At 42.2% G+C, this 19,390-nt stretch overlaps 1 long non-coding RNA gene across 1 annotated transcript in view; it reads left to right on the plus strand.

Moving 5' to 3' along the window:
* The window catches only part of LOC149981497 (uncharacterized), a 213,243-nt gene that overhangs the window by 100,779 nt on the left and 93,074 nt on the right, over positions 1–19,390 (plus strand). The gene's annotated exons all lie outside the window — the stretch shown is intronic.

Below are 19,390 nucleotides of genomic sequence, written 5' to 3' on the forward strand. Positions count from 1 at the left end.
TACTGATAAATTATAACAATGCATCCACTCGCGGACCCATGGGAAATTGGCCATGGGATTTGTTAATTCCGGTACCAGAACAATTGCACTGACACACAATCTTTTAAACTCATCAATATTTCATCAGAGTTCCAAAGCATCTGGCACACCTGAGGTTAAGGCGATTTACTCTTGAGGATAAAAACTTGCTACAGAACCTTTTAAAGCATTCCAACTATGTCCTGCAGTCAGATACCTAATGTATTGTGCAGTTTGATTCTGGACAGGAGGCTTTATAGATACAGTAGATAAATTGCTGCCTCCGTCGAGTGCCACTACCTTTAGCTATTGTACAACTTTATACACTAGATACTGCCAAGATTGCAAGTACCACTCACACGTGGTCTGTCTGATCTGTTATTACAGTATACTATTTTCACCTTTTTTTGTGATATTTGTATCATACACTCATACAATTTGTTTTGCTATCTAGAGCCTAAAAGGGTTCTTCTGCTCTCCCCATAGCAGAACCCTTTGAAGAATCCTTTTAGGTTCCAGGCAGAAAAACCTGTGTGTGTGTGTGTGTGTGTGTGTGTGTGTGTGTGTGTGTGTGTGTGTGCGTGTGTGTGTGAGAGAGAGAAAGAGAGAGAGGAGTCAGACATGTGAGTTCCATGTAGAACTCTTTACACAGAGGGTTCTATGGAATCTGAAAGAGTTCTACCTGGAACCAATAAGGGTTCTACCTAGAACCAAAAAGGGTTCTCCTATGGGGACAGCCGAAGAACCCATTTGAAACAGCAACTGTTCCCAGTAAACATAGTTAATCTTTGGTAGCATGAATTTGCTGGTCATTAGACTGTGGCAGCTGTGTGGGAGGGAGTCTATGAATACCATCATTAGCCAAGAGTAGAAGACGGGGCGCAATAGATTAGCATCTATTAGATTTTACATGTAGAATCTGGCTTGTCGTTGAAACTGGAACACGACAGAGGAATAAATATCTGATAGGGGGGAAATGTAAAGGAAGTGTTGCGATGTAAATGAATATATGCTTGCTGTAGTAAAGGTTTCTATTGGAATGGGTTGGTTGTTTTGGTTGATAGATTCTTAAAGTTTCCAGAAAGAGGACAGCAATGCCCAAGAAGGACTGCAATTATGATCATTTTTCATCCCGACTGTAGTCTTTGTCTGCTGTTCCTTTTTGTAGCTCAGATTGTTGACCCCCTACACCTTCTGTCCAGTAACACCCTTTCAGTAACTGAACGGGCACTGTATAAAGAATGTTTAAGATATTAACTTACAGTACAATACAGAAAAGCTGCATTCCGCTTTGTATGACAGCAGTGCATGCAACCTTATTGCTTCTCACATGGCCACATGCAGTTATGACTTATTCTTCATTGTGCCCATGAGTCTGGGTGAAACAATATACAGCCACTTCGAAGCGCCCCATACCAGCTCTAACTTTCACCTTAAACCCGGTATGGCATACCTACTGTATTACACTGTCTATTAAGTTCTCAACAACAAGAGACTGCCTCTGGCAATCGCCAAAGTTATAATTAAGATACTAGAGATAAGACCCATGCTCCCTAGCAACTTCCCTTTAACGTTTTTTTTTTTAATAATAGAGATCCCAGTTGTCTATTTAAATCTCGTGATCACCGTGGTGTAGTTGGTGTAGTCATTGCAGTTTCAGAGTTTTTTAGCAGTGTTGGATGGCAGGAAAGTTGACTACCTTTTAATAGCGCATTGTTGTCAGATGCCAAGCAGTTGCCATACCAAGCGGTGATGCATCCAGTCAGGATTCTCTCGATGTTGCAGCTGTAGAACCTTTTGAGGATCTAAGGACCCATGCCAAATATTTTCAGTCTCCTAAGGGGGAATAGGCATTGTTGTGCCGTCTTCATGACTGTCTTGGTGTGTTAGGACCATGATAATTTGTCAGTGATGTGGACACCAAGGAACATGCAGCTATCGACCCACTCCACTACAACCCTGTCGATGTGAATGGGGGCGTGCTCAGCCCTCCTTTTCCTGTAGTCCACGATCAGCTCCTTTGTCTTGCTCACATTGAGGGAGAGGTTGTTTTCCTTGCACCACACTGCCAGGTCTCTGCCCTCTTCCCTATAGGCACTCATCATTGTCGGTGATCAGGTGTTGGAGTTGGTGAACAGGGAGTAGAAGAGGGGACTAAGCACCCAGCCCTGAGGCGCCCACATGTTGAGGGTCAGCGTGGCAGATGTGTTGTTGCCTACCCTTAGGCCACCCCAGATGTTATCAGGAAGACCAGGATCCAGTTACAGAGGGAGATGTTTAGTCCCAGGGTCCTTAGCTTAGTGATGAGCTTTGAGGAAATTGTGGTGTTGAACGCTGAGCTGTAGTCAACGAACAGAATTCTCACATAGGTGTTCCTTTTGTCCAGGTGGGAAAGGGCAGTGTGTAGTGCAATAGAGATCTCATCATCTGTGCATCTGTTGGGGCAGAATGCGAATGGTAGTGGGTCTAGGGAACCTGGAATGATGGTGTTGATGTGAGCCATTACCAGCCTTTCAAAGCATTTCATGGCCACAGATGTGAGTACTACAGGGCGGTAGGCATTTAGGGAGGTTACCTTGGCATTCTTGGGCACAGGGACTATGGTGGTCTGCTTGAAACATGTATGTATTACAGACTCGGTCAGGGAGAGGTTGAAAATGTCAGTGAAGACACTTGCCAGTTGCTCAGCGCATGCTCTGAGTACACGTCCTGGTAAATCTGTCTGAATGTTGACCTTTAAAACATACAATATACTTGCAGGGAAGCCGCTCAACAACTACATCACATTAGTCATCTAACAGACTCCCATTCCGAGTGACACACAGAAGCAACCAGAGTCAACGCCCTGCTCAAGGGCACGCAGACAGATCTGCCACAAGGTCAACAGAGGGGACCCAAACCAGCGATCCATCAGCCACTGGCCCAAGCTCCTAACCGCCAGGCTACCAGCCCTCCTAGATCCCCCCACAGTTCCCCAACAGCTGCCCCTCAACCCTCCGAGACACCCCCCCCACCCCACAGTCTGAATGTTGACCTGTTTAAAGCTCTTACTCACATCAGCTACGGCGAATGTGATCACACAGTCGTCCGGAACAGCTGGTGTTCTCATTAATAGTTCTTCTTGCTTGCTTTGAAGTGAGCATAGGAGGCATTTAGCCCATCTGCTAGCCTCGCTTCACTGGGCAGCTCGCGGCTGTGTTTTTCTTTGTAATCCGTAATAGTTTGCAAGCCCGGCTATATCCGGCGAGCATTAGAGCCGGTGTAGTAAGATTCAATCTTAGTCCTGTATTGACGCTTTGCCTGTTTGATGGTTCATTGGAGGGCATAGTGGGATTTCTTATAAGCATCCGGATTAGTGTCCCTCTCCTTGAAAGTGGCAGGTCTAGCCTTTAGCTCAGTGTGGTTGTTGCCTGTAATCCATGGGTTCTGTTTTGGATGTGTACGTACGGTCATATATACCTTTGGGGATGATGTCATTGATGCACTTATTTATGAAAATGGTGACTCCTCAATGCAGTTGGATGAATCCCGGAACATATTCCAGTCTGTGCTAGAAAAACATTGCATTTTAACTTGCTTCTAAATATGTGTTGTAGATCAGCTTCCTTAAATATGTCAATGAGTTCCTTTGTCTGAGGGTAATTACCCTCAGTGTTTTATCAATTTCTTCCTCAACATTTAAAATAAAAAGGTGCCTCTTGCTTTTGTGCGTCTAGAGCTGTCTTTTCAATGCGATCATCGTATTCTGAAAGCAGAATTCTTATCTAAGTGTTATGTGTAGACATGTCTTATGTATGTGTTTCAAGGGACTCGGCAGGTTCAGATTTTCTGCTCCGGTTGGTCCACTGCCATGTGTGAGGATGACCTATACTTAGTGAACTGTACAACCACTAGCAATAATTTAATGAGCACTTGCGAAAAATTGGACCAAGGCTATTGTACTTACACATAATGGATGAATATGGTATGGTACATTAGGGTAAAATAGAATACAGATGCTCTTCCCCTCTGCTCCTCTCCACTCTCAAACTGCACGCTCTGTGTAGCAGTTGGAACGTCACATTGACACGACACTGATGGCAAAGCGACATGTATAGTGGAGCTGAAGTGTGAGAGTAACCTTCGGCATGTCCACCAAAGTTCTTTCTGCATGGTGGGTCTAGTTTTCCCGAGCGTCAGGAAGTGTCTAGTTTCCCAGAACGTCACGAAGAGGCTAATCGGATAGGTTTACAGACGTAGCCTTGAGTGGAAGGGAGAAGAAAGCTCATTGTGCAACGCCACAGTCAATAACTCCAACCCAGATTCAATCACAGCATGCAGGGAGATAGTATCACACAATGAGATGTACAGTATATGTCTCTGTTGTTGAGAGGTTGTTTGGGTATGAGATGTGTTTCAGAGATGTTGATTAGTCATGGAAGAGACAGGGTGGCATAGATTTATTGTAGTTAGTATGATAAATCAAAAAAATTAAAGAGTTGAGAAAAATGTAACCCCGGAATAATATTGATATTCAATGCATTGTTATGGATAACTGTTTGGAGTGGACACCCTTTGTACAGTATATGCAATAAATACCGACGCCAAAGACAAACCCCCCTCCCAATCTATCGACCAATACACTATTACCACCGTTTCCCAGTTCACCTTGAGGACGGACAACTCCTCCCGCGGCAGGGTAGCCCAGTGGTTAGAGCGTTGGACTAGTAACCCGGAAGGTTGCAAGTTCAAACCCCCCCGAGCTGACAAGGTACAAATCTGTCGTTCTGCCCCTGAACAGGCAGTTAACCCACTGTTCCTAGGCAGTCATTGAAAATAAGAATGTGTACTTAACTGACTTGCCTAGTTAAATAAAGGTACAAAATAAAAAGCCAACCATTGATGATGTACAGCTGCATGCTAGGTCTAATTATACCCTATTGCGCAAGAGACACACATGGAATGCCATGGTGGGACCAATACAGAGAGATGGAGCAATGATGTGTGTAAGCATGAGGAAATACGCCAAGGCCACCAGTCAATAGAATCCCTGATGGAGCCGGACTCTCCCGTGTATTAAGGAAAGTCAATAAGTCTGACACTTTCTTTGTGTCTTCACTTTTACTTTTTTTGATGCAGTAAGTAAAATACATCATATCATCTCTATTAAATAGCTAGTTGTTTGCCGTTTAGTGTGTTCACTTCTCCTTCCTTTGGTATGGCAAGTGAAATACTGCATATAAAACATGCTCACACAAATGTCCTTTTCAGATGTTTTTCTACTGTTTACCGAGGCTATGTGATTGTAAGAGTACGTTCTAACTTGCTCTTTAAGTCAGAATTGCGCTGAGTATATAAGTTGGCTTCAGAAATCCCTTTGCAATTTCACCCTTATCTTTTCTTTAGAGTCAACAAAGCAAAAAGCCTTTGCTCTACCAAATAACTTGAACTTAACATCTTGGACAGGAGCTGCCTCTCGTAATGAGTGTGTGTGTGTGTGTGTGTGTGTGTGTGTGTGTTGAATTTGAACTGAAGTAGTAGGATACAGGATACAGAATTTCATTTTGAATTGCATTTTGAAATTCAAATTCCTCTTCTATTCTATATTAGATGTAGTCTATACAAATATACATTCTGTACATAAAACGTCAAACATATCTTTATATACATGCATCTAAAATATTGTTGAAACAATTGATTTTCAGGATAAGCTTCATATGAATGATCAAGGAAAACCAAACCCGAATGAAAATATTCTAAGTTATTATATTTAATGAATCGCTTAAATTCTGTTCAGTATGGGGAAAATACTACATTTCAGATTCAATGAAACTGTCATGCTCTAAGACTGAGTGGCGTTTATTTGAATTCAATTCTACTTTCTGTAACTCAAACTCAAATGTATATTCTTCATCCTGTGGGGTGTGGCCAATTCAATTTGAATTTCAACTCATATGTTGAATGGGAGTCAATTCCCAAATTCTCAATTGAGCCCAAACCTGATGTGTGTCTGATCAGATACAGACACCAGGTAGAAGAGTTGCTCTCTTGGGCACAGATGGCTTCGAAGTGAAACACATATACTGTACTGTAACTCACAAGAGGCACCTGCACGGGGAGTCTTCATAGCTTGTTAAAGCCCTTCTCCAGGTCAAGAGAAAATGTGTTGACAGGGTTCTAAGTCCTTCTGGATATCTGGTCACCTTAAGTGTAGTGGTGACTCCCTTTGAGAAGCCACTGGCACAGGTTGAGAGCGGTTCATGACTCGTCCACAAGAATCAGCTTTCCAAAAGCTTTCCAGCTTTCGCATAGGTGAAAGAGCCATTTGTTTGGCTCCCTGATTTGCATACTGCTTTTGAGCTTAAAACAAAAGTTTTTCTTCAGGTAAGTTACAAAATAATTATCTGAAGATGGTGAATCCACACTGCAGAAACAGTAAATAGTTGGGAGAGTACTCAATCTGGTCCACGCAAAGTTTTTGAGTGCATGAAAAAAGCATAATTTGCTTGTAGCCCATCTAATAATTTGACCAGGTTAACATTTATTTGAATGCACATTTCATGATCTGACATAATAGTAGCCTACCTCTTGCACATTACATTGGAGATTTGACATTTTTCCATGGTTCTAGCTCGAATTTTAAGCATTTTGAATGAAGAGCCGTTTTAGAGTCAACTGAGCTGGCTCTTCTATGTCAATGGGGCCAAATAGACTCGGAATTCCTATCAATACTGGTCACCAGTGCTACTTATGTGACCAGTGACCATTGACCCAACATATAGTGCCCTCTAGTGTACAAAAATAAGTTAAACCATCCCTAGATAGACACACTGTACACAACACATTAAATGATACATAAGCAGGCAAAAACGTCTCCTTGGCCTACATCAATTATTAGTGCACTTATTACCCTATTGACTATCATTAGGAAATTAACATAAAAAAGGAGTCTCAGAATCCCAAAAGAACTAAGGATTTAACAAATTCCTCTGTGAATGAAACCAAAGACAGGTTGGTTACTCCCAAGCGAACGTAATCGTGGAAGTGGTTTTCTGCAAAAATTGGATTTGCAAATAAATCTGTGTACATTTTCACTTCTTATAAAAAAACATTGAAATAAGGACATCTCATGAATAACAATCTGAACTGGCTGGTGGTGGATAAGGCTCTGTGTTCATAGAGAGGCCTAAGGGTCTATGGCATCCCCTGCCAAGACCAATCATGCTCCCTACACCGATGGGAACCGATGGTGTGAACACACCTTTCACTTCTAATATCCTTCCTCTCCTCTCGGATCAGCAACAGTGTGCTGTTATCGAGTAATTACCTACTAGGTTTTCTTCGTCTCTGAAGTTTCTGACGTCTCTGACGTTCTTAGTTTTTTAAGCAAAGCAGATACGCTTTTCATTCGTTATCTTACACCGTACATATATCCAAAGATTAAAGGATGATCCACGCACCTCCTCTTGGCTCACTTCGAGTCCAATAGTGCGCTCAACATGAATGTAAAGATTATCATGAAGGGTTTTTACATGAACACAACCCTCAAAGGCACGAGGGTTATCTCAATTAAACCCCCTTTTCATTACTGCCTCCACACGAGTGTCAGACCCGATAATCAATGGCCTTATCCCACGCCGTCTCCCATAACACAGTAGGACTACATCAAAGGTCTGCAGTACTTCATTATCACTATTTATATAAGGTGACCTGAGTGTGCATTGGCTTACAATCATGTCTCTAAGGCCTGCCAAGCTTATTAAACTGATGAACCGGAACATCAAAAGCGGCAGCCGCGCACACATTGTGTATTCTTGTCTAATCTACATTACATGCCCACACAGTATGCACGAATACCATATACAAACCTGGGTTCAAATAGCATTTGAAATCGTTCAAATATTTTGAACACGTGACCCGTTTCAGGAAGCTAGGTGTATGTGGCACGTCACTCCTTCACAGGAGAGGCATTTGAAAGTATTTTTTATTTTATTTAGATCAAAATGCGTGTTTTTTTGTTGTTGCCAGAAATGCCTTCTGGAACATTGAACCTTCGTCTGCCTTAATAACAAACTTGTATTCCATCTGTGACTACGAATACAATTGTTCAATTACAAGCCTATTTGGTTTAGCCATGGAAAAAGTCAGGAACCTTCCCGCTAGCCATGATTTACCATTGTCCCTCAACTTCAATGTATGATATACAATTTCCTAGCTCTGAGTCTCTACTTTTATCCAATGTAAATAACACAGTTTCAAATGTTGTTACATAGGACTGAATCCAGGTAGTGGGTCAAATGCAGTATGTGCTTGATTCAGGTTGCCTGGGCCATGGAACAATGGTGCAGAACTAGCCTTTCTGGCACTCCAGGCTGGCTTGAGCAAACACTCACAGTATTTTTTAGAAAATAAATACCCTTTGAACCCAGACCCGGTGTACAGTAACTAATGTAGCAATACAGTGGTGTCCCGGGCTGTAAATCTCAATGCAGCACTCTCACTCAGCATACTTGCACTCTCATGTGCCGCACTCTAACTTGTACAAAATCAGCTAAATGTGAAAATGAAATTGAAGGCTAATTAATGACGTGAAGAAAAGTTGCTCTGACTTAATGAATCACGCTGTCGTCTGAGATTTGAAGGGTGTGGAGGTTTTAGAGTTGTCGCGCGCTGATTTAATGTCAGACAGTGCATAGCAGACTGAAGCAGTCTGAAGCATTCTCTCAGGCAACACAATATGTCCCAGTAAATAAAATGCTGTCGTCAAACGGAGTTTATCAAAAACTGCAGGGGTGCCAACCAAGCAGCCACCCCCAACCCACTGAGACTGAGAGTGCCACGTAAGAACTTGGAACACACCCAATCGGAGCATCTCGCTTCACAACCTCGGTCACTATCTATCTCTGTCTGTCTCAATCTTTCTAACTATTGCTCTCTCTCTTTCTCTCTTTCTCTACGTGTCTCGATCTGTCTCAAGGTTCTCTCCCTATAACCCATATCTCTCTTTCTCTCTGTGTCTAGATCTGCCTCAATGTTCTCTCTCTCTCTCTCTCTCTCTCTCTCTCTCTCTCTCTATAACCCATTTCTCTCTGCCCTCTCTCTCTCTCTCTCTGCCCTCTCTCTCTCTCTCTCTCTCTGCCCTCTCTCTCTCTCTCTCTCTGCCCTCTCTCTCTCTCTCTGCCCCCTCTCTATCTCTCTCTTTCTCTCTCTCTCTCTCTCTCTCTCTCTCTCTCTCTCTCTATAGCCCATTTCTCTCTGCTCTCTCTCTCTCTCTCTCTCTGCCCCCTCTCTCTCTCTCTCTCTCCCTCTCTCTGCCCTCTCTCTCTCTCTGCCCTCTCTCTCTCCCTCTCTCTGCCATCTCTCTCTCTCTCTCTCTGCCCTCTCTCTCTCTCTCTCTCTCTGCCCCCCCCCTCTCTCTCTCTCTCTCTCTGCACTCTCTCTGCCCTATCTCTCTCTCTCTCTCTCTCTCTCTCTATAGCCCATTTCTCTCTGCCCTCTCTCTCTCTCTCTCTGCCCTCTCTCTCTCTGCCCTCTCTTTCTCTCTCTGCCCTCTCTCTCTCCCTCTCTCTGCCCTCTCTCTCTCTCTGCCCTCTCTCTCTCTGCCCCCTCTCTCTCTCTCTCTGCCCTCTCTCTCTCCTCTCTCTATCTCTCTCTCTGCCCTCTCTCTCTCTCTGCCCTCTCTCTCTCTCTCTGCCCTCTCTCTCTCTCTATTCACTGTCTGTCTCTAAGTCTGGGCTGTGATTTATTACTCGTCCCAGTCTGGTGCCACACATCACTTTTAATGGAGAACTGCACACACCAATAAAGACCCCAGGGAGCCTGTCTGATGAACAACACAGATGAGAGGAAAAATAAATAACTGGAAACAAGCAATTGTTTAGTATTTTGTATCAGCTGATCTCATTTGAATACAAATGGATAGATCCTCTCTGGTTTCGGGCTTCCATTTATTGTTTATTCCGTTTTACGCAACGGATCCAATTAAACAGCTCTTCTCAATTGGATCGTCTGCACAAAAACAATGGGACATAATGGGAAAGATCCAACAGTCTCTTAAGGGAAAATAGGCATTTAGTGTGTTTCCTTTATTGATAGAGATGATAGAGCTCACTAAATGAGATTGTAGTAAGCCTACAGAGGACAGTAAAAGTAAGATCATTCTTAAGATGCTTAATATAGGTCCTTATAAACCATTTGCTAAACGTTAATAAGTATTTTTCTGTGGTCTCATCTAAAGTGTTGGCTATTTACACTTCATACATTTTTTATAAAAGTGACAAGTGTAATTTCTCACAAAAAGATGGAATGGCCATTGGTAGACATTCCAGCAGGAGCTGATGCTCAAAACGGCCCCTAGACAGAGGCGATTTTAGCATGTAAATCTTGGTGGGTCAAACTCCCCATTTTCTTTTTTAGATACATGCCAGCAAAGCCACTACACGACACTACACAACACAACACTAAACAATACATTAATTGCACTATAACGGTGACAAACGGTGCCCACAAACTGTTAGGGCCTACATAAAGCTGTCCCAACGGCAGAGCTTTCTTTTCAGCACCATGGAGTGAATCCTTACCACCGCTAGACCTCGCTATCAGCTGAGCTTTGTCTGGCAGAGAAACAGTTCATTCAGCCTCATTTACTACCTTTTAAAAAAACATAGCTGATATGGCTAACTTGCTTAAACAAATGTAGTTTCTACTGACAAATGAGATGTACAAACTATGGCATAAGGGGACGCCGAGAGGATAAGAGGCAATCCGTAATTTCGATTAATACATTAATGAGCTAAGACTGACGTAGTCAGTATAACTATTTGTATAGCGACAGAATTCAGAACATGGCCGTTCTTACAGTATTCTCCCTGTACATCAAGTCAAAACCATATGATAAATAAAGGGGGCATACAATGAAATGCTCTTACAATATTCAATGATGATATTTTCCCAGTCCGTTTATTCAGAGTTCCCAGTTGTGTTGAACTCACTGAAGTCTGAGATTTACCAGTTCTGAGTTTCCAGTTGTTCTGAACGCAGCGTAAATCATGCGGGATTGACAGCATGGCCGATGTTGAGTGTTTATCTTTTCAAGCTAAACAGGTGGGGCTCAAAACAGGTGGCTCTTCCCCAGGTGCCCTGAATGACGGGTCACCACTGCCCCTAGAACATATCAATGGTTAAACAATAAGCGCCCAATACAGAGGTTGTTTAAGAAAATATATTGAAAATTTTATTCCAAAACAGTCACACCATTGTAATTGTGTGATGTGTAACTTCAGACACACTCTAGGCTGAGTAAAATTATGTTTTTAGTCCAGTGACTTTCCAAAACCAAATTGTGGATTGCAGTCACTCCTTAGATCAGCAGAGTTCCGGTTTGCGAACTATCCACCCTCGGAAAAGGAAACGCTCAGCCAATAGTCTGATGTTAAACGACTAAAGCGCTGGATGCATTTAAAGCTAATAACATTTCTGACTGCAAAGCCTATTAGCCTATTAGCCTACATAGCCTATTCATCAGTAGTAATGAAGGAGTTAAAATCCACTAGAGAAAAACTGTCCAGTCCAGCCAGCTGTTGCCTGTAGGCTACATATCCCTATTTTATGATTAGTTCACGAGATTGACAACATTAGCAAAACATTCACAATAGAACGCTTCCTCAAATCCTTCCTCACATGCACCAAATACTACAGTGAAATGCTTACTTACAACTCCCTAACCAACAATGCAGTTTAACAAATACAATTACGAAGAAAGTAACAAGTAATTATAAAGCAGCAGTAAAATAACAATAGCGAGACTATATGCAGGCGGTACCGGTTCAGAATCAATGTGCGGGGGGCACCGGTTAGTCGAGGTATTTGAAGTAATATGTATATGTAGGTAGAATTATTAAAGTGACTAGATAATAACAGAGAGTAACTGAGGTGTAAAGGGGGGGGGTAGCCATTTGATTAGATGTTTCCGGAGTTCTATTGCTTGGGGTTAGAAGCTGTTTTGAAGCCCATTGGACCTAGATCTTGGCGCTCCGGTACCACTTGCAGTGCGGTAACAGAGAGAAAGCAGGAAGTTCATTACATTTCCTTTAATGTCCTGTGTTGTGTGATTACTATTTTAACATTCATATGTTCTAGGCTATTTTGAGACCTTAATGAGAAGCATCAGGTACTAATGGCATGTCCAATGGCATGTCCATCTTTTTGTGAGAAATGCACCGGTCACTCAAAACATTTATAAAGTATTTACAAAGTATAAATAGATCACAACTTTAGATGAGGCCACAAAAAAAAAGACTTAACGATTAGTAAATGGTTTAGAAGGACCTATACTAATACGTGATGAATAAACTATAAAGTGATCCATTATAAATGCTTTATTATGTGGAGTTAATATAAAGTGCTACTTAAAAGTCCACTTACTACTCATTGCGCCCGGTCTGCCACAGGAGTCGCTAGAGCGTGATGGGACAAGAACATTACTGCCGGCCAAACCCTCCCCTAACCCGGACAACGCTGTACCAATTGTGCGGAGCCCCATGGGTCTCCCGGTTATGGCCAACTGCGACGGAGCCTGGACTCAAACCAGGATCTCTAGTGGCACAGCTAGCACTGCGATGCAGTGCCTTAGACCACTGCACCACTCAGGAGGCCCTTCCATACTTCTTAATATCATAAGCTATGTACAGTGTGTTTGCTGTGTCTTTCATCGTTTAGATGTAATTGTCTGATTGACTGTTAAATTAGAGAGAAAAATCTAAATATCTGTGTCTTCATATGGGTGGAAATATGTATTTGTAGACGGATATTTTGTGTTCTCTTAGTAATCACCATGTTTGTATATAGAGTGCATGTCACGTTCTGACCTTTATTTCCTTTGTTTTGTATTTATTTAGTATGGTCAGGGGGTGAGTTGGGGTGGGCAGTCTGTTTGTTTTTCTATGATTTGGGGATTTGTATGTTTCGGCCTAGTATGGTTCTCAATCAGAGGCAGGTGTCATTAGTTGTCTCTGATTGAGAATCATACTTAGGTAGCCTGGGTTTCACTGTTTGTTTGTGGGTGGTTGTCTATGTTGATTGCTTGTGTCAGCACAGTTCTCATTAGCTTCACGGTCGTTATTTCGTTTTTTGTTTTTGTATAGTGTTTCAGTGTTCAGTGTTTTCTTTATTAAAATTCATGATGAACACATACCACGCCGCATTTTGGTCATCCGATCCTTCTCGCCTCTCCTGTTCAGATGAACAGGAGGACGTCCGTGACAGTGCAACTATGTGAACCGTTTGGAATTACCTGGATTTCTGCATAAATTGGTCCAAAAAATGTGATCTGATCTTTCACAACAATAGACAAACCCAGTGTGCTTAAACTAATAACACACAAATTATTGTATTTTTCTTGTCTATATTGAATACATAATTTGAACATTCACAGTGTAGGTTGGGAAAAGTATGTGAACCCTTTGGCTAACCTGGCATCCAATCAATGACACTCACAAAATGTGAGTTTGCTATCACATGAAGCATTGCCTGATGTGAACCATGCCTCAAACAAAATAGATCTCAGAAGACCTAAGATTAAGAATTGCTGACTTGCATTAAGCTGGAAATGGTTACAAAAGTATCTCTAAAAGCCTTGATGTTCATCAGTAAGACAAATTGTCTATAAATGGGGAAAGTTTAGCACTGCTGCTACTCTCCCTAGGTGTGGCCGTCCTGTAAAGATGACTGCAAGAGCACAGTGCAGAATTCTCTGAGGTTAAGAAGAATCCTAGTGTCAGCTAAAGACTTACAGAAATCTCTGGAACATGCTAACATCTCTGTTGACGAGTCTATGATACGTAAAACACCTAACAAGAATGGTGTTCATGGGAGAACACCACGGAAGAAGCCACTGCTGTCCTAAAAAAAACATTTCTGCACGGCTGAAGTTCCACGGACAGTTGAAACTAAAGTTGAGTTGTTTGGAAGGAAGGAACACAAAGCAATATGTGTGGAGAAAAAAAGGCACAGCACGCCAACATCAAAACCTCATCCCAACTTTAAAGAATGGTGGAGGGAGCATCATGGTTTGATGCTGGACAGCTCTCTATCATTGACTGAAAAATGAATTCCCAAGTTCATCAAGGCATTTTGCAGGAGAATGTTAGGCTGTCTGTCCGCCAATTGATCCTCAACAGAGGTTGGGTGACGTGGGTCTCCCGGTTATGGCCAACTGCGACGGAGCCTGGACTCAAACCAGGATCTCTAGTGGCACAGCTAGCACTGCGATGCAGTGCCTTAGACCACTGCACCACTCAGGAGGCCCTTCCATACTTCTTAATATCATAAGCTATGTACAGTGTGTTTGCTGTGTCTTTCATCGTTTAGATGTAATTGTCTGATTGACTGTTAAATTAGAGAGAAAAATCTAAATATCTGTGTCTTCATATGGGTGGAAATATGTATTTGTAGACGGATATTTTGTGTTCTCTTAGTAATCACCATGTTTGTATATAGAGTGCATGTCACGTTCTGACCTTTATTTCCTTTGTTTTGTATTTATTTAGTATGGTCAGGGGGTGAGTTGGGGTGGGCAGTCTGTTTGTTTTTCTATGATTTGGGGATTTGTATGTTTCGGCCTAGTATGGTTCTCAATCAGAGGCAGGTGTCATTAGTTGTCTCTGATTGAGAATCATACTTAGGTAGCCTGGGTTTCACTGTTTGTTTGTGGGTGGTTGTCTATGTTGATTGCTTGTGTCAGCACAGTTCTCATTAGCTTCACGGTCGTTATTTCGTTTTTTGTTTTTGTATAGTGTTTCAGTGTTCAGTGTTTTCTTTATTAAAATTCATGATGAACACATACCACGCCGCATTTTGGTCATCCGATCCTTCTCGCCTCTCCTGTTCAGATGAACAGGAGGACGTCCGTGACAGTGCAACTATGTGAACCGTTTGGAATTACCTGGATTTCTGCATAAATTGGTCCAAAAAATGTGATCTGATCTTTCACAACAATAGACAAACCCAGTGTGCTTAAACTAATAACACACAAATTATTGTATTTTTCTTGTCTATATTGAATACATAATTTGAACATTCACAGTGTAGGTTGGGAAAAGTATGTGAACCCTTTGGCTAACCTGGCATCCAATCAATGACACTCACAAAATGTGAGTTTGCTATCACATGAAGCATTGCCTGATGTGAACCATGCCTCAAACAAAATAGATCTCAGAAGACCTAAGATTAAGAATTGCTGACTTGCATTAAGCTGGAAATGGTTACAAAAGTATCTCTAAAAGCCTTGATGTTCATCAGTAAGACAAATTGTCTATAAATGGGGAAAGTTTAGCACTGCTGCTACTCTCCCTAGGTGTGGCCGTCCTGTAAAGATGACTGCAAGAGCACAGTGCAGAATTCTCTGAGGTTAAGAAGAATCCTAGTGTCAGCTAAAGACTTACAGAAATCTCTGGAACATGCTAACATCTCTGTTGACGAGTCTATGATACGTAAAACACCTAACAAGAATGGTGTTCATGGGAGAACACCACGGAAGAAGCCACTGCTGTCCTAAAAAAAACATTTCTGCACGGCTGAAGTTCCACGGACAGTTGAAACTAAAGTTGAGTTGTTTGGAAGGAAGGAACACAAAGCAATATGTGTGGAGAAAAAAAGGCACAGCACGCCAACATCAAAACCTCATCCCAACTTTAAAGAATGGTGGAGGGAGCATCATGGTTTGATGCTGGACAGCTCTCTATCATTGACTGAAAAATGAATTCCCAAGTTCATCAAGGCATTTTGCAGGAGAATGTTAGGCTGTCTGTCCGCCAATTGATCCTCAACAGAGGTTGGGTGACGTGGGTCTCCCGGTTATGGCCAACTGCGACGGAGCCTGGACTCAAACCAGGATCTCTAGTGGCACAGCTAGCACTGCGATGCAGTGCCTTAGACCACTGCACCACTCAGGAGGCCCTTCCATACTTCTTAATATCATAAGCTATGTACAGTGTGTTTGCTGTGTCTTTCATCGTTTAGATGTAATTGTCTGATTGACTGTTAAATTAGAGAGAAAAATCTAAATATCTGTGTCTTCATATGGGTGGAAATATGTATTTGTAGACGGATATTTTGTGTTCTCTTAGTAATCACCATGTTTGTATATAGAGTGCATGTCACGTTCTGACCTTTATTTCCTTTGTTTTGTATTTATTTAGTATGGTCAGGGGGTGAGTTGGGGTGGGCAGTCTGTTTGTTTTTCTATGATTTGGGGATTTGTATGTTTCGGCCTAGTATGGTTCTCAATCAGAGGCAGGTGTCATTAGTTGTCTCTGATTGAGAATCATACTTAGGTAGCCTGGGTTTCACTGTTTGTTTGTGGGTGGTTGTCTATGTTGATTGCTTGTGTCAGCACAGTTCTCATTAGCTTCACGGTCGTTATTTCGTTTTTTGTTTTTGTATAGTGTTTCAGTGTTCAGTGTTTTCTTTATTAAAATTCATGATGAACACATACCACGCCGCATTTTGGTCATCCGATCCTTCTCGCCTCTCCTGTTCAGATGAACAGGAGGACGTCCGTGACAGTGCAACTATGTGAACCGTTTGGAATTACCTGGATTTCTGCATAAATTGGTCCAAAAAATGTGATCTGATCTTTCACAACAATAGACAAACCCAGTGTGCTTAAACTAATAACACACAAATTATTGTATTTTTCTTGTCTATATTGAATACATAATTTGAACATTCACAGTGTAGGTTGGGAAAAGTATGTGAACCCTTTGGCTAACCTGGCATCCAATCAATGACACTCACAAAATGTGAGTTTGCTATCACATGAAGCATTGCCTGATGTGAACCATGCCTCAAACAAAATAGATCTCAGAAGACCTAAGATTAAGAATTGCTGACTTGCATTAAGCTGGAAATGGTTACAAAAGTATCTCTAAAAGCCTTGATGTTCATCAGTAAGACAAATTGTCTATAAATGGAGAAAGTTTAGCACTGCTGCTACTCTCCCTAGGTGTGGCCGTCCTGTAAAGATGACTGCAAGAGCACAGTGCAGAATTCTCTGAGGTTAAGAAGAATCCTAGTGTCAGCTAAAGACTTACAGAAATCTCTGGAACATGCTAACATCTCTGTTGACGAGTCTATGATACGTAAAACACCTAACAAGAATGGTGTTCATGGGAGAACACCACGGAAGAAGCCACTGCTGTCCTAAAAAAAACATTTCTGCACGGCTGAAGTTCCACGGACAGTTGAAACTAAAGTTGAGTTGTTTGGAAGGAAGGAACACAAAGCAATATGTGTGGAGAAAAAAAGGCACAGCACGCCAACATCAAAACCTCATCCCAACTTTAAAGAATGGTGGAGGGAGCATCATGGTTTGATGCTGGACAGCTCTCTATCATTGACTGAAAAATGAATTCCCAAGTTCATCAAGGCATTTTGCAGGAGAATGTTAGGCTGTCTGTCCGCCAATTGATCCTCAACAGAGGTTGGGTGACGCAACAGGACAACGACCCGAAACACAGTAGTAAATCAACAACAGATTGGCTTCAACAGAAGAAAATACGCCTTCTGGAGTGGCCCAGTCAGAGTCCTGACCTCAACCCAATTGAGATGCTGTGGCATGACCTCGAGAGCGGTTCACACCAGACATCCCAAGAATATTGCTGAACTGAGTTTTGTTAAGAGGAATGGTCCACAATTCCCCCTGACCGTTGTGTAGGTCTGATCCGCAACTACAGGAAACGTTTGGTTAAGGTTATAGCTGCCAAAGGAGGGTCAACCAGTTATCAAACCCAAGGGTTCACATACTTTTCCCACACTACACTGCGAATGTATACACGGTGTGAACATGAAAATGTATAATTGTTTGTGTGTTATTAGATTAAGCAGATGGTTTATTGTTGTGACTTAGATGAAGATCAAATTTTTATGACCAATGTATGCAGAAATCCAGCTAATTCCAAGTGGTTCACATACTTTTTCTTGCCACTGTATAAGAAATCAGGTTTTTGCCCACAGTAATTTTGATTGTAATGTTTAGTAGAGTACACTATACTGTATATCATATGTGATTCATAGGTAATTGCCCATGAAGAATCTGTATGTGTGTCATTACACGCAATATGGTAAAGTCACCCAAGCTGACAAAATAATGTCTTTATCCTGTACGTTACTTCATCACTGCATGTTTAGACTGATAACCAGGTAGACTGTTGTAAACACTTTCTGTTATCTGACTACTCTTGACATTTTCAAAAGGTTGGTAATAATGACTTCTCAGGTTATTTAACAAAAATAATTGTTCATTCTTGATTATATTATGTCGGTCACCTCCTCTACCTCCTGTTCTCTCTTTATCTCTCACTTTCCCTCCCTACCTCCCGCCCCCCCCTGCCATCTGATCCCTCTCTCTCCCCCTTCATCTTCTCTCTCTCTTCGCCCTTCTCTTTCTCAACCCCCCCCCCCCCCCCCCCCCCTCGCTCTCTCTGTCTCTCCCCAGCAGAAAGTCTATTGACTGTCACTGCGGTCAGATGAATCCAGTTCAGTCTGTTACTGTAGGAGCGATGGCTGCAGGGCTCATCAGATTGCCATTCGATAAGGAGGTGGACAGGGTGCGTCCCACTCACTTCACTTCACGGTCTCATTAACTCTACCGCGCGTGGTGTCACACACTTAACCCACCTACGGCATACGAGGATCAGAGAGACTTGTTGTCAGTCCATATAAACCTAGCCGATTGATTTACAGACACTAGCCCATCGTTTTGATGGTTTGACTTGATATTGCGAAACAGGGAGCTGATCACTGAGATGAGAAGGAGAGAAGGGTAAAAACATCACAGGGTTGTGTCTGAGACATTCTACATCCGGGACATGCAGGTGTCTTTAGCCCAATTTCATCCATTCCTATGAGCAAGAACATATCTTACAGAAATAATGACAATACACTCATAACCCGACATTAGAAACTCCAGTCTAGTCCAGCATGTTCTACAGTGACTCCGTCTAAAATACTTGCCGTGCCCGCCACAAGAGGGTGGTTATAGATAGAAAAAAGGCTGCAAACTACACTAGCGTATCTGATTAATATACATGTAAGTATAGGTGTATACATGGTTAGGTTCACCAAACCTGAACAAACATACAAAAATGTTAGCTTAAGGGGTAGAAATGTGCTTCCAGGAGTAGGAGCAGTCCAGTATGGAGATGACTATGACAGTTGCTGTGTTGACCCTGATGCACAGCCAGAGTACACACTCTCCTCCTCATTAAAAAGCAGCATGCTGTGCACGTGTCTTCTGTGATTTAACTTCCTCCCATCACTGCAAGCCATCAATATTATCACCACACCGTGGACTGTATCTTCTGTACCTATGCCACCCATATTGGTAAACAAAACG

Source organism: Oncorhynchus mykiss, chromosome 8 (genome assembly GCF_057628025.1).
Source record: "Oncorhynchus mykiss isolate SJ-2025 chromosome 8, ASM5762802v1, whole genome shotgun sequence".
NCBI classification, from domain to species: domain Eukaryota; kingdom Metazoa; phylum Chordata; class Actinopteri; order Salmoniformes; family Salmonidae; genus Oncorhynchus; species Oncorhynchus mykiss.